Source organism: Harpia harpyja, chromosome 9 (assembly GCF_026419915.1).
Source record: "Harpia harpyja isolate bHarHar1 chromosome 9, bHarHar1 primary haplotype, whole genome shotgun sequence".
In the NCBI taxonomy this organism is placed as follows: Eukaryota; Metazoa; Chordata; class Aves; order Accipitriformes; family Accipitridae; genus Harpia; species Harpia harpyja.
The window spans coordinates 11,996,495-12,012,766 of record NC_068948.1 but is presented as its reverse complement, the minus strand read 5'-3'; the positions used below and the strand labels follow the sequence as shown (position 1 = coordinate 12,012,766).

The following is a 16,272-nucleotide window of genomic DNA, read 5'->3' as shown; positions in this document are numbered from 1 at the left end:
TATGGCAAGACCTAGAAGGTCCGCACAGATGTCTCTTTCTCCTTGGCAAGGTGTTAGCAGGAAGAAAAGAGCACTTCTTCTGAAGAGAGCTCTCAAGGTGTGAGAGAATTGGCTTGAAGTTGCTCTTGCTGCCACCAATCCTCCAACACAAGAAATCCTCTCCCTGGCAGGGGAGCAAGAAAATAAACCAGCAATCGACACCAACATGGGCTCCTTCCATTGAAAGGAAATGACACACATGAGGAAATGTGCTCCTTCTCTGTCACTAACAGGGCAAAGTCCACGGTGAACAGACTCTAGGGCACTTTAACAAATAGCAGTGTCAATAGCTTGTATCCCAGAGCTGAAAAGAGACAGACAGGCTTTCAATGCCTCCGCTGAATTTTGGAAGACTTGTGCTGTTCCAGGGTTATCTGAACAGAGGGGAGTTTCATTTTTCTTCCATGTCCAAGTATGACCTATTTGACACCACAAACAGATGGAGGATATATCTCTAACTGAAGACTACCCAAAGAGGAGCTTCAGGTAATACAATAAACATTGGCCATACTGCATTGCATCAGTACAGCAGCAAGGGAGAGAAGCAATGAGGATTGCACTGTATTCAGTGCAAAAGCAGTGAAGGCAAATACCCACCTGTATTGGCTGCCCTCCCATCCCTCCTTAGGGGCCTGGACAAAATGGGTAGAGCTAAAAGACTTTACGGGTGCTGCTGCCTCTTTGCTTCTGATAAGCAAAACATATTTGGTGTGCGTCACCCACAATGACAGTGGCAGGTGATGAGGTTATTGGATGACAAACCTGGTCACACAGGTCTAGTGAGATTCTTGCCCTGCATGCTGTGCCCAATGAGGAGGAGCAGCATTTGGGTCCTTATTGTATATACACAAAGCCAGCATGTTGTCTGCAAGTGGGACTTTTGGCCTTGGAGTGTAATTCTGGAATATGTTTTTCTCCTTGGGATATTTCTGAACTGCAGTCAGCGTGCTCCCCACTAGAAAGTGACATGTAGGAGCCACCCTCTCTTGTTGAAAACTTGGTAGAATGTCTGTACAATATTACGGTCACCAAACTATGTCTAAACCTAATTGGTTGCATGTGGGATTGATGGCTGTAATATAAAGAACTGAATGTACTGAAGACCTGCCAGAGGTTGTGGAAAAGATCAAAGAAGGTCAGATAAAAGGCCAAATGTAGCTTTAGTGAGAGCAATTGTAATTGCAGCACTTGAGTGGAAGGGCTCCTGCCAGCTCTGAGCTGTGCCTGTGATCTTTCGTTGGGTGCGTTGAGATAGGCCTCGACAGGGTCCACACTTGACACACATGTCCATCCTCTCATGGAAATATTATGGTCCAGGCAGCTGCATCTTCAGCCAGACCCAATTCAGCGTAAAGAGTTCAAAATATTTCAGTCCCCTGGGAAGTAAAAATCTCTTTTGAGAAATTTGTAAATTAAATGTCTTAATTGTCAGAAACTCCATAAAAGCATCGGGAAAGAGGCACCAACCTTCCTGGTAACATTGCCACCCTCCCATTTCCCCAAAGACTGTAACCACTGCAGAGCTGTTACCATCATGTTGTGCCCCCACACAACAGCCCCACTTGAAGGCCAGGAATTCACTGTATTGCAAAGAGAAACCATTAGAGTTCAAAAACAAGCCCCCAGGGTGCAGAGACCTCAGGGCCTTACACAGGACCTCGCTTACCTTCAGAGGCTGCTAGCATGTAACAGATCCATTTGGGGAATGGACTCAGTGGAATCCTGATAGAATATTTGCATTAATGTGAGATAGGTTTCTAGGCCAAAAAAATGCCATGAACTTATTTTTCCATCAGCTAATTGTATCAGCTGTTCTTTGTTGGTTTGCTGCCATCTCAAAGCATGTAAAACAGCTCTGCTCAGTGCTCAAAAGCAGAGTGTTGCTGAGTCTGGAACAAAGACCGTTCCAGTGTTTCAGTGCAGAACTTCAGCAAATGTCATGAAGGAAGAGCAAAACCTCGGCCCCTACTGGGGCACAGCCGGGAGAAGCTGCCCTCTCTGCAGGGCTACACATTACCTGGTCAAGCTTTTACGAGTCTCAATCCGTGCAATGAGAGATGCAAGACAGAGCTTATTAGACAACACAAGATGTTGCCATTAGGCACACACAAGGCAAAGGATCAACTCCCGCACTTGGGCTTGGTCTCCATTTACATTTTGTGGCCATAGCTACAATGGTCAGGAAAGAGAAAGCTAGCACACCTCTAAACAACATAGTTATGCTGCCAAGAAGCCTCGTATAAATAGCAAAGTCTCCTTCTTTGTGTTGTGCACCCCACTGGCAAAGCCTGTCCTTTCCAGGTTGGTACCTGCAAGCTTGCCAGTGTGTCCCTAGCCAGGGCAAGGCAAGGAAGAGGGGCTGCACTGAAAACTGGAGTGGCACTGGGCACCCTCATGAGGGAGCTTGCCTGCATCTCTGCTCCTGCCTCATCAGCAGTCACCAGTGAGTCTGCAAAGAGACAAGGGTAAGGTGCAAAAGCAGAATCTTGCCAGACATCAGGTTTGATCTGCACCAGATTTCCAAAGGCTTTTGGGGCTCTTCCCAACTGTACAAAGGGCTCTGTGCCTGGCCCTGGACAGTTTAGGGCTGGTCTTCCCTGATAGGCTCTGGATGAATTATCCTCTCCTATTACATGTACAAGGAACTCTTGAGATATGCCCAGACACAAGCCCTGTAATTATGGTGCGTGTGTTAGCAAATTAGACCAAACTGAGCTGAAGGGCCTTACCAAGGTAATAGATGACGCTGCGTTGCATGCTTGCTTTCTGCAGCTTCCTGGTCGGAGAGGACAGTGCCACAAAGTTTAAAGCTTGGCAGCGTGGAGGGACGGCAGCTGGCTGGTCGCAGTGTCTACGTCCCTGCCCAAAGCCCCTCGAGGTCCAGGGAGTTAAAGGTTGGATGGACTAAGGTCGTTTAAACACAAGCACCCCTGACTGAATTCATGAGCGCATTTTAAAGTCTTTTATTTCCTCAAACAACAGTGTGTATTTAGACACCTGTGAAAGGGCTATGCCCACTTGGCACTCGCCAGCCTGCTGCGGCTCATTAAGGGCCTGCCTGGACTCCTGGCAGAGGCCAGGGCTGGTACTGAGCACTCCAGAAATTCCTCTCTAGCTCCAATTCTGTTTGTTTTATCATCTTTGCAGAGCAAGCCATCTAAAAGCCGCCTTCTGAAGGGCCCTGTATTAAAAAACACCAAACACTCCATGGCGCTAAGTGGTGACTCAAACTGGTGTTATTTTTCCCCCATGAGACACTTGGGGAAGCTGAGGCAGTATGGCTGGAGTGTCCCTGTGACCTGTGCTTGTGACTTTGAATGGCTTTGACCTTCTCAGCACAGGGCAGAGATGCCAGTGCCTCCAAAGTGCTGAGAGAGAAGTCCATTATGAACAGAAGCCATGAATTAGTCAGCCCTTTTTTTAATTAGTGTTTCATTAATTAGTACTAATTTAGCAAATGAGTGCCATGATTAGCTTGATTAGAACTAGAATGGAGGGGAAGGTGTGGGATATTGAGGGGTCTGCTCTGGCTTAAGTGGGGCTAGAGAGCTGGTGTCCTGCAGGGAAGGAAGGTGCAGCTCAGTGGCTCCCATGGGGCTGGCTGGGATGGATGGGCAGGCTGCTGCTATCTCTGCAGAAAGTAGCCACTCTCATCAAATCCCCAAAGGCAGTGTATTTCAGGCTGCCAGCCCTTTGCTGCGAGCAGGGCGGTCATGATGGATCGGTGTTTGTATAGAACATGTTAAAGAGGCTGGCAGAAACCTGCTGGAGAGGAGGAGACTCTTGCTTTTATGGTGGAGCTAGGGGAGCCTGAGCTACTATCACGGACCTTTTCACTGAGGTTTCCCCTTGCAAACGAGCAGCGAGCACGACAGACACCTTCAGAGACTGTTACGGCAGCTGCAGAGTATCCTGGTGACATTCTTTGTCCCCAGCTTCTACCTGCTGCCATCAAATCCCTGCACCCAGCCTGTCCGTGCCCTTGACGCAAACACCAGCATCCCAGGGTAGAAATTTAAGTACAATAAGCAATTTTGTAATGGCCTCTTCCCACTCTGGTGCTGCCTGATTAGAAAAGAGGGCAAAATATCTGCACAGGAGCTTGGACACATCCCCTCCAAAATTTGGCCATGGAAACCTGCTGCTGCGGCTGGGGTGCTCTGGGCACCAAGTGAGGGAGCTGAGCACTGAGCTGGCACCCTGGTCCTGCTGCCCATAGGGTGGCCAAGGCCCCTCCAAGAGATACAGCTCCTCCAGTGCCACTGAACCAAGTCAACTCCCCTTGAGCAAATTTTCCTGTTTTCATCACAAATTATTATGGCAACTAAGAGCTGTTCAGCTGATGCTGCATGTATCTCGTGGACTGCTGCAAAGTCTAGTTAAACTAAGAAATCGCTAGCTGAAGTAGTGGTCCGGAGGAAGCAGCAATTATGTATCTATTGTCTGATTGCTGCTTTTTTGCAGCAGGGATGACTCCTTGACATTAGGCTTATGGAGTCTGCCCGTTAATAGTAGTTTTAAATGGTCAAGAGGTTACAGCAGTAAGGAATGTTAGTAAAAAATGTCTCTGTGGAGTTTAAACAACCAGTATTTTAGGCAGGGCTTGGTGGGTTACTGTCCCTGCACAAACAACTAGAATGTGAGAGTCTGGGCTGGGAAATACTTAAACTGTTTGGAAAAACTTGTTTTGTGCAGCTTGAGAGTGTCCCTGGAGGCTGTGGCCCAATGCCATGACTCCTGGTAAAGGCTGGGCTGCAGTAACAATGAAGCTTTTATGGGGAAGCTGGAGTACAATCAGAAACTTTTCAGTCCCGAGGGATTATGGGGAGGGGAGTTCCTGGGTTCAAGATGTCTGGCACATTATGCACATTTCCACCAGGATTTGGGGGTGTTCTATGGCATGCAAGGTATGCAAATTGCTAAATGTGTTTTCAATTTTGCTGTGTTGTGCTGTCTTTGTTGGGTGATCGTTTTCTCTTCAGTGTAGCCAGAAGACAAGATGGATTCATAGCATGAGAGGAAAAGTGTAGTTGTCTCACAAGCAGTATTGACTTATGAAGAGCTTGTATTTTTGATTCTTCGGCATGCTCTTAACTGGGTGGCTGTAGATTATTCACTGATTAAACTTCCTCTAGTAAGAAGCGTCCTGAACTGAAAGGCATCTTTGATGGACCACTCCTTACCAAAGTGATCAGAAGTGTGCGTGTAGAAACTATCTCATTCTTTCTTGCTATTACTTAATCATCTGCATGCTGTATATAGCAAGACGTCTAGCAAGTTACCAAAGTATCTGCTCAGTCAGTGTTGTAGCATCAATTCAGATTTTCTTCAAAGGCTGGTAATTAATTTGAGGGCTTTTTTACAGGAAGAAGACATTTCCTGTTAGACGTAGACTTCCATTACTAATCGTGTTAACTGCTAGAAAAAAACAGGGCAGGATGGGCCCTACAAACCAAAGGAGAAGATAAGGGGCCATTCCTGGCACTGCCACCATACATCTCTTCTGGCATTTGGTTTGGGAACATTAAATCTGATCCAATGCCCATTGAAATCAGTGAAAAGATTCCTGCAGATTTCGGTAGACTGTGGAAGGGACCATCCGGAGGCTGAGGACCAGCTCACCCAGCATCTCACGAACAGTTAGCTCCTCATCAGCCTGCAGTGTGAGATGATGGCCATACCCTGCGCCCCGCACACACTGTACACGTGCCACACATGCCAGGGCAGTGCAGGGCTGGCCAAACCCTTGTTTGCGTGGGCAAGGGAAATGGGCCTCACAGGGACAGAACCTGGGCGTGGCAAGGTTAGAAGTAAATCTTTTTTTTTACATTACAGAAATGGAGTTACCAAGCTGAGACTGCCCAAAGATTGTAGAATTCGATGGTTTTTATTGCTGCTGTCTTTCCTGTCTCTGGACTCTCAAGGAAGCGAACTAGTGACAAGGTGGCTGGCTTGCTGATGGGGTTCCCCTGCCAGGGCCCCCTTGTCCCCCATTTTGTTCCCCCTTCGTTTGCTGAGGTTTAACCTCGGGCCTGCCTCCAGTTTGGAAACACTGAATGGCCCTTAATGACAGCAGCACAAACAAAACCCTATAAAGGCAGGATTTGTGATTTACATGGGGTTAATTACCACAACAAGCATGTTTATTCACTTCTCTAATAAATCCTTAAGACAGAAACAAGTACTAACTTGACCAGATTCATCCTGTGCATGTATTTTTCTTTTAGCCATTTTTGCAAATCTGTATGTGTAGGATAGAAAGAGACAAAACATTTCCTGTCACTTAGGCAATAACTCATGAGCTGTGTGCTTTTCTGCCTGTAATGGCATCAGCATTTACTTCAGATCTGGTACAAAATAGACTTTATCATGACTTTAGCTGTCTTGTCTTTTTTTTAAAAAGAAATGAGTAGATCATAAATGCATATTAACTACAGCAGCGTGATCTATTGCTTTGACATCTACTTGCCACAGGAGGAATGTAAGGTCTATGTTTGTTTCTGCTAAACTAATAAGACTTGATCATTATATTCCTGAGGTTAAAAACCTGCAGTGGCAGGTGCTGGTGCATGTCCAGGCCCTGCAGTGTGAAGCCGACCCTTCTGCGAGGGTCCTACAAAGTCCATCGTTTGCTTAAATATTACTGATGATGGCAAGTTGAAGACTCACACCATCAAATAGAATGAATAGCTTGGTTTCATCAATCTGATTTATGGAAGAGGTAACTGATGTAGAGAGGTGACCAGTGGCTTTGGGAAACGCTGGTTTTAGGTGATGGATCACTTGAATGACTTTATGGGGACCAATAGTATTAACTACTGCCTCCAATTCAGTTGCATTCTGATATACACGGGTTGCAAAAAGGTTTCCTTCAGCTGTTGATTCAGCTTTGCTTTAGCTGTCTTCTAGGTTTTCAGTGGCCACACATGTGTAGGGGTTGACTGCACTGTCCCTGATTTGCTAGAAAAGTATTTGCAATGGCTCAGCACTGTATCGGATGGGCCCCCCCTGCCGCTCCCTAGGAATTTGTATCAGGCAGAACATTTCGTACAAGGCAGAAGATTTTGTCACCTTGATTCAAAGGAAGTTGTTTGTGTTAATGCTTAAAGGTAATGTGAGACAAGGCAAGCTCTTTACTTTAGAACACACGTTGTGCCATTGATGTACACAGTACAGTAAATATAACAGAGAGTCCACTGTGGTATTTACACTCACCACAAATGCATTTGCAAAATAGGAGCATTTGCAATCCGATAAAATAGTGCCGCTTTTAGGCAGAAACCCTGTGTGTTCAGTGAAGTGCGCTCCTCAACTTTTCTTACCATTTATCAACCCAACACATTCCTCCCCATTTTTTTTAATGCCTTCCATTAATAGTTAAAAAAAAACTAGGGAAAACAAACACTCTATTCCTGATTGTTTATTCACCAGTCTCTTAGGAACCATAATTACGTCTCCCAGGAATTGTGTGTTTTATCATACTGTATATCTTAAAGAGCCACTTTAGGTAAAATAACAAGGAGTGCCTTATGAAGGAAAATTGGATTCATTTTAAGACTTTTTTAACCCTCCAAAGAATGGCTCTTTGTTTACTTCTTTAGTGCATGTGGCAACTTGCCCAAGTAAATACTATGCTGCATAAATACCAGAGATTGGTATTTATGATATTACATAAACATACTCTGAATAATGACTCATTGTTGCAGTGACGAAGAACACAAGCAATATACATTGCAGCCAATGCATTATTTCTCGTCACAGTATTAAGTGGCACTGAAGCATTGTAGTACAAAATGATACTGAGATTGGAGAGGAAAAGTCCTATAGCATTGTTTAGCACATCTGAGTTTACTAAACAAAACAGAAAATAGCCAAAACAGGAATGTGATGAGGATAAGAAACACAGCAGGTTAGTCATCAATATGCAGGGGTGAGGAATCAGTGGTTAGGTATATTTCGGGGTTGATTGGCAAAAGGTTTATTGCTCTTTAAACTAAAAACTCATACCGCTGTTAGAACAAGAAGCTGAGCCCTCAGGGTTCGTACTCCTGGCCTGCAGCGATACTTGGGTCCACTTACGGCAATAGGATGTAGATACCAGTTTTTCATTCATGGAGCCACGCTTTCATGTAACTTTATTTCTGAGGCTTAGTTTATCCAGCTACAGCTTCATTAAACATTTAGCTGCATTTCAGCAAAATTCTGTGTGTGCAAGGATTTGTGTGAACAAAAATGTCACTGTGCCACACTTTGCATTACTGCCAAATGACGGCTCCTCTGCTGCATGGGGTTCAGATCTGAGAAATTAAAATCCCATAGGGAAGATGTGTATGCCAAACCTTCTCTTTTAAAGCCAGTGGGGTATTAAACTTTATTTTTCAAATCCATGGTTGTAGTATGTCTTGTCCAAACAGCAAAAATAAAATACACTCAAATCCTGAAAGGGCCACTGAACCACCCTTTTAAAAAGGTGATGAAAATTGTCACCCATAATAATGCACTAGCCTAAAAGTATGATTTTTTAAAATTCTCCTCTTTCCCTGAAGCAGCCACAGCCCTTCAGGAACAGCAGAGAAATCCCAAAGGCAGAGCATGTCCACAAAGCGGGTGGTTGATGCTCCTAAAATGCAGAAGTTTGGGGGTGCTCTATGCTGGGTGCAACCTGCTTCATGAATGGAGGTTTGCGCATTGTGACAGAGGGGTGGCTTCTTGTGTTTGCTCTGGTTTATTCTCAGCAGAATACATTTGCTCCCTAGGTGTGAATAAAGGGATGAATTGAGCAGTACCCCATCTTTCAACCTGCTCTCTCACCTGAGAAGATAGCACTGGATGTTCCCAGCAGCATTGCAAAGTTCATGGGTTAATGGAAACCTCTGCACTACCGCATGGTTAGTAGCTGTTTATTGCGGTTATTAAACTGTACCTTATTCCTCTAATTTATACTAGTTCCTGGTTTTACTTCTTGAGTCAAAACCCACTGTGTTTAATCAGAGCTATGTTTTGATGTTGTCCTGGGTGCCATGTGCTATTCCATTTCATATGCAAGGTCTTACTGGATAAATGGAACACTCATTGACTTCTTCTTCCTTGTGCTTCACAGTTTTTGCACAGAATAGGAGGGAACACAGATGATGGGAGAATAGAAGGCTGCTGGTCTGCAAGGAGCAATGTTTAGAGGATGTGTCCTGGGCCAGAACCCAAATGCATGGCAGTAGTTTGCTGAGGCTCTGCTAGCAAGCATGGGAATGACTGTGATGCCCTCTGTGCCATTCTGGATGACAAAAGATTTATGCCTGGGCCACTTGCAGGCAGCTGCCTAAAGCGCTGCAGGTCCAGGCAGAAAGCTACACCTTCAAGGTTTGTCCTTATTTCCTATTTTCCCAGAAAAAAATGGAGCAGTAACGCCTATCAGCAAAGTTGAGAGAACAAGAAATATGGTCAAATTTCAAATTCAATCACAGTTCCATTTTTATTTTGGACAACAGCACTGTTCAAAGCCTCCAGTTTTATGGTGTTTGGTGCTCTTCAAACATGTGCTGGGATATCATGCTGGGACATCATTCCTCTATTTGGATTTTGAAGCCAAGCCTCACTACCAGTTATCTCAAAACATGTATTGCAACCTGTCCCAGGCAGCTTTAACCTCAGTTCTTTCCTCACATTGTTTGGGGTCTGCTATTCTCTCTTCCTGGGAGCCTGGGAGATGAGATGGCAGACTAAGGTCAGCACCAAAGCTTGATAACAAGCAAGCCCCATCCAAGACCCACAGAAGTCAGTGGGAAGGCTTGGGTGGACAGCTGTGGTTTTTAGTCAGGCCCAGAGATACTAGAAAATAACAAAGGGGACAGAAGGAAATAGCTTGGTGAGCTTTGGGGGTTATTCCTCCTGTCTTTTAAAAGGAATAAATATATGGGGTTTTTTATAAATTTCTCTGAGAAGTTCTTTGTGCTCCCACTCAACCGTGTCATAGCGATGTGCCTCTGTGACGAAGGCAGAGCAATTCTGAGTTACAGGTTTAAACATCCTTTTTCAGTATAGTTCACTGCAGGGAACTGCGAGTCACTGATCTTCTCTCTAACATGCTGGTCTGCCCTGCTCATTCATACACTTTGCATAAGCATGAGAATCACACTGACAAAGAATGATAGCACTGCTTAAGTAGTTAAGTTGGTATTTATTCATTTAAATGTATGTGGATCAAGACATTTTTCTGTGATCTAAAGCAGCTGCCAAACCTATGATTAGCTTGTAACTCTTATTGTGTCTTGTCTCATTCTTTTGTTTCACACAGAAGGATGCAGACCCAATTTCACTGACAATTGCTTTGAAAATGGCAGCCCTCTGTAGCACCTCCTGAAGAAGAAAACAGGCAAGAGACTGCATTTTATTACTTTATTTCTGCATGAGTAAATTGTATGCCCATGATCTCAGCACTCACTGTGCCTGTAGAAATGCATGAGAAAAATACTGTTCTAGGCAAAATGTACATATGTGGGCCTAGTCCACAGGCAGCACTTACAAATCAGGTTAGGTTTTATGCTTTTCAGAAGTTCAGCTATCTAAACAAGGCAATTATTTTTTGGGTCCTTCCCCTAACTATTGCTGCACAAGTGAGTACCCACATGATTGTAGAAGGTAGAGAAGGATGAGGCAAACTCAGCATATAACTTTTGTTGAAATGGCTTAGAAAAGGATCTTATAACTTAAAGATGATATCACAGCCATTGAGTGGTGCTGCTTCCTTCTGCCACTCCCCACATATGCAAACAAAGCAAATTCTATATCCCCATTTCACCCATTGTTGTTTGTACAATGATTGGCATTTTTCAGATATCTTTTCTATTATTTTTCAAAGACCTTTTCTGTTATTTTTGTTGATCATAAAGCAAAAAGATAAATAAATCTGCAAACCAGAGAAGGTCAAGTGTTAATTAAAGTTGTCTGACAGGTGGGAGGTTGACATCCAGTTACCAAAGCAAGAGACTCTTTTCTTGGCCAGTTCAGTGTCAGATTTTTTGGGGTCCTGAAAACTATAACTGCTGTGCAGAAGAAGATACGTCTCCCCTGCATCTCAGCTATCCTGAGGGGTAAGAATGGTTCAGAGTAAGGATTCTCTATTCCACCAATAATGTTTGTTTGTAAAATGTTTTAACATTCTCAAATCAAAGGGATGTATGGACCACATCCACAAATATATTACATTAAGACAAGATACATAGCTATAGATGTACAGAGACAGGAAAAAAATGCAAAATTATTTCATTGAACTTCGTACAGTTCTGCACAGTGTTAAACCTCATTAAAATTCAAAATTGCATTTTAATTCCACAGTTCATTAAATCACCAGCAAGGCACACACTGTCAGCACTGTAGTGTCACCAGAGGAGCTGAGAATTATCCCAGACAGAAAGTAGTGGCAGCAAAGGAAGTGCTGGTAAGTCAGATGACACTGAGACTGGAAAGTGTGCACAGATGAAAATGGGCCCAAATAGGATCCTTACCCAAACACATGGAACTACATCCTTCTTGCCTCCTGCCTCGAGAGTCAAAGGGCAGGAGCGTCACCATTCCTGCCACCCACTGCCTGAGAGCAAGGAGGGGCAGGGACGGCACCGGTCGACATTCAGGTTTTGTAGTGGCATCACCCAGTTGTCACCTGCCCTATTCCAGCTGGGACAGGAGCCGTTGAATCACAAGCATTTGCATACTCAGCATACCCCTGTTCTAGCTGGTCCTCTCCATCCAGCAGCCCAGGGTGCCCCATCCACCTCATCCCCCACAGCTCACTGAGAACACTTGGCCTTGGCTTTGCATCTCTGTAGTCTCTTGGCTCCTTTTCTTTCAGCCAGATGTCTGCTTGGATGTAGGGATCAAAGTGTCTTAGACTGACTGTAGGTGAAAGAAAAATGCACAAGAGAAGCTCCCTGAGAAAAGGCAGACTGATGACTATGTTGTCTGTTGTATGTATATATATAGCTTTTCCTGGCATTCCTTCTAACTGCTGGGTTGTAGTAGGATTGTGCTTTTGAACTTCTAAATAGAAATATGCTGAAAAAATTGCTTTTCACCCAATGCTGTGCAGTCTGTCCTTCCTGATGCAGATGTCTGTGAAATGACTTATGTACGTCTTAGTATAAGACCAGATAAAGGTATATGAGTGTATATTTTCCCACTCCACAGAAGCTTCCATTGCTCTGCACCATTCAGGATTTGCCCCATCTCTGTGATGCAGCTCACCTGTCCATCTTTAATCCATGATAAGAAATTTACTGGAGAGTATCTGAAGAAAAGCTTCATATCAGTGCAAAAGGTACTTAGTAGCTCTACAAGAGGTGTGGTGTCAGAGATGTCTAAGAGCAGTCACAGCTGGATAATAAACTACAACAATGGCCTGGATTCCCCCATAGTTGATGTTGCTGAAAATACCAGAACCTACAGCCTTTGGACAGCTGTACTCAGTAGTTAGATGCTACAGCATGCAATGCCACAAGTATCAGTGGATTTAAGGATAACATATTTAGTGTACTTAGGTCTGTTATCCACAGAATACTTTCTTTAAAATCAATTGTATAGAAAAGTTTATCTTAGGAAAAAAAAAAAATCTTAATGTTCTTGTCAGATACCTCCAAGTGAATCACTAGTCATTCCTGCTCACTGAAGAAGTCAACTGATTTTTTTCCTATCTGCAAATGCTCTAAACTCAACTTGTGATCTGAAGAAAACAGGCAGTATACTTTCTTTTGTTTGCATCAGTGTGCTAATAAAGATTCTGCAATTGGATTTTATCTGACGAGATGATTAATTGCATTGTTGCATGAGTGCAAGTGGAATTCAGTCCATCTCCCATCCCTGCATTTGGCTCTCCATGTAGTAAAGGTGTTTTGGTTTGGTTTTTTTTTTTAAAAAAAGCTTGGTTTTCGTCAAGCTTGCAGCTTTGACTTGAAACTCAGTCTGTTGATTGAGTTCCATTTTTTACCACTTTACTCCTGTAACCTTAACTACCTTTTTAAAAGAAAACTGAGATCAGCCTTATCGATGATATTATATGAGTCAGAGACGTGTCAGAGCCTAGAAGTGTGATAGCTGTTCTCCTGCAACCACAGGCATCCAACTAGTATTATTTATGTACCATCAACAATGGAACATGCTCAGACTTGAAGGACTAGTGCTGACCTTCCCTTGCTAATCATTTATACACTCCTTGTTTTGAGTGCTCCACCTTACGGTTTCTCATGACTCACTTTCTCTCTGGAGTGAACAAATAGATCCTGAAGGACTCTATACACTTCTGTAACCTGTCCCCTCGTACTCACCTTGATCTCAGCAACAGAAGCTCTCCAGGTAGTAATGCTATTTATTATGGTGAGACCTCTGAGCCGTAGGACTTAGAGAGCTGAGAGGATGGTGGTGTTCAGGTTGTTTTAGGCTTTTCCTGCTGGGATAATGGGAATGTCAACCCAACATTCTCACAGGTGCTATGAAGAAGGGATAAAGCTCCTCTGCTCTCTGACGACAGCGAAGTTGGACATGTATAGCTCACCTTCCAAAGAGTGAACCTCAAATGTTCAGATGCCTTGACCATAGTCAAAGACTTACTGAAGCAAAAGGAAACCTGATTATATCTCATAGGGATGTATATATATTATAATATATAACATATACAATATATATAATATCTACAATATAAAATACATTATGTTATTATATATTTGCAGTTCTACAAATTTACATTTATTAGATTTACATTACACATTGCATGGGTATATATGTATGTATACCTATATATGGGCATGTATATCCATATATCCATATGCATATATACATATATACACACGCATATGTATATATACATGCATATGTATATACATATATGTGTGTGTAGTTCTAAACACACATGTGTTTTTTAAACCATTTTTGCTCATTGTACATGGCTGAGAGCTCTTAAAGTGACCCACTGAATGGGCACTTGGAGATTTTTTTTTACCTGAAGGGAACAGTAAATTGAGAAGACCTATTTCTGGGTTGTTCAAACCAGAAGACCTTATGCTGGACACTCAAATGCTGAGGCTGCTCCTGCTAACTCTTAGCCTCTCTGTATTGACTGGTCCGTCTGCTAAGTGGGGCTGCTAGTGCTGACATCCCCACTTCCCTTGCACTGCTTTTGGGAGAAATAAGCAGTAAATAGTTGCAAATGCTTTGAACATACAAAGAGTGTACAAGGGTGAATATTACGAATAGTACAAGTATTATGGAATATAGCAATAATGGAAGAGCACCAGTATTGTCATTACTGAAACATGCAGCAGTTCACAAACAAGACAATGAGCTTGAGAAAATTAGCGGAAGCAGAGATGAGAGGAGAGGACATAGGTACAAGAGGGTGCAAGGAAATACCATCTTGCCTTTGTCCTTTCCTTGTGTAGCTCTTCCTCAAGAGGCATTGCAGGGAAGTGGGGTGGCTGGGAAGGACGTCCCCACTGAAGGTTTGTGGGGAGCTTTGGAGAGAATTAGTCTGCCTGGGGCAGGGTTGGCTTGGCTGTGGGGTCAGAGGTGAAGGGAAGGGAGGAACATCTTTTGACTTATGCTCAGCAGAGGCTGTGAGGCTGGAGCTTAATTGTAGGGGCTTGGGATAGGCCAGCAAGGGTGGGGGACTCATCAAAATGTCATCAGAAAGAAGGAGGGAGGTTTGATCTGACACGCTAAGAGCATTGCTGCCCTAGTGGTCCCTGGTCGAGACACATCTAATGGGATGGAGCTTCACCACAGCAGTCACAGGGGAGCAATGTTAGAAGTAGGGCACTATGGGTTGGTCCAGTGTGAGGGAGTAACTTAAACTGCAGGGCTATGATGCAGAGAAGGATGTGGTTCTTTTAATTCCTGCCCCTTGTCCCATTGTTTCCTTCCCAGGCACACACAAAATCTTCCTCTGCCCCTCCCTCCCAGCTCAGCCTTTCTCCTCTCTTTGGCTTTTTGTCCTTTCCCTGTTGCAGAGCCAAGCTCACCAGTATATACCCACATGCAGTGCAGTAGGGACTTTCCCACATTGAGTTAAATTTGCCTTCTTTTGGATATTTCTCCCTATCTGGGACCCATATGTCGAGCAAAACAATTGTAAATGGGGTTAGTTCATTACTTCGGCATGGGGTGGCAGGAGGCAGGGCCAGGAATGGGTTCTTCAGAAAAGGTTGTATTTTGCAGCTGTGCCCATTATTTGTGCTGGGGGACTCATTTTCATGAATGTACAGAGCCCAGTCATACCACAGAGCTGTACATGGGAGCCCAGGTTATGAGTCTCCTCCCTATCAGACAGGAAGATACGAGGAAGGTCTGGAAGTCATGGGCATGCAGGCAGATCTTGCCTGCCCAGGACATAAAGGGCATGACCTGTCCTGCCATTAGCTTTTAGAGCCAAAGTCTCCCTGGCTTCAGAGGACGCTTTATGTGTGTGTAAGGAACTGTGGCAAGGTCAGGGCTAGATTGCTTCACATCACCAAAATACAAATTCTTACATTCATCCTAGAGCAAGGCTTGTGCAACAAGACAAAATGGAATAACATAAAAGCTGGGAACCAGAGCACGCTGCAACGTCACTGGGTAAAATACCCCAACAGCCCCACAGGAAGGCGATGCTGAATCTGCTGTCAGATTAATCAGGGATTTTTCTTTTTACCACAGACATGACCTTAAAGCTTTCCTTTGCATGCTAAAGATGCCGCTTTGACACTGAGAGGTGCAGCGCAGTAGAACTACGTCTTTTAATGGAAGTTCCCAGGCGACATGCCAGTACTCTGCAAACAGATAAATTTATGGTCTTTCAGGTACAAACAGGCATGATTTGTGATCCAGGGGCAGATGTGGTTCTTTCCATTTGTTCTCCCTGTCCCCTTCTAAGCCTTCCAAAGCACATGTGAACACAGGCCAGTGTTGTAATCTTCCCAGGGCTGGTAAACAATATTCCTATTCTAAATTACTTGAGTAACTTCACCAAAAATTAGTAAAATCACGACAAGCACAGGCTATGCGCAAAATACCGGGCTAGCTTCACTGGTCTAACTCAAGAAGTCCAGCAACTGTAAGGCTTATTCAAATCTCTGCTGCTGAATCTGTGCTCTTTTGTTACTGACTCCAATTTAAAACTTTGTAGACATTGAACAGTTTGTAAACTGGGAAAAATTCCTCTCTCCAAATTTGAAATATATTTTCCCATACTGATCTTGCACCAAAACAGGCAGT

General features: G+C 43.9%; 1 long non-coding RNA gene across 4 annotated transcripts in view; it reads left to right on the top strand.

The window, feature by feature from the left end:
- LOC128146069 (uncharacterized) overlaps positions 1-10,409 on the top strand; it is a 147,262-nt gene extending 136,853 nt beyond the window's left edge. For 3 of the 4 annotated variants that reach the window (XR_008236672.1, XR_008236669.1, XR_008236671.1), the window contains exons 2-4: positions 8,796-8,927; positions 9,140-9,396; positions 10,331-10,409. This is a non-coding gene — a long non-coding RNA (uncharacterized LOC128146069). Of the gene's footprint in view, positions 1-361; positions 526-8,795; positions 8,928-9,139; positions 9,397-10,330 lie in introns of those variants that run through there. The other variant, XR_008236670.1, reaches the window with a different exon arrangement.
- Positions 10,410-16,272: the final 5,863 nt, after the last annotated feature.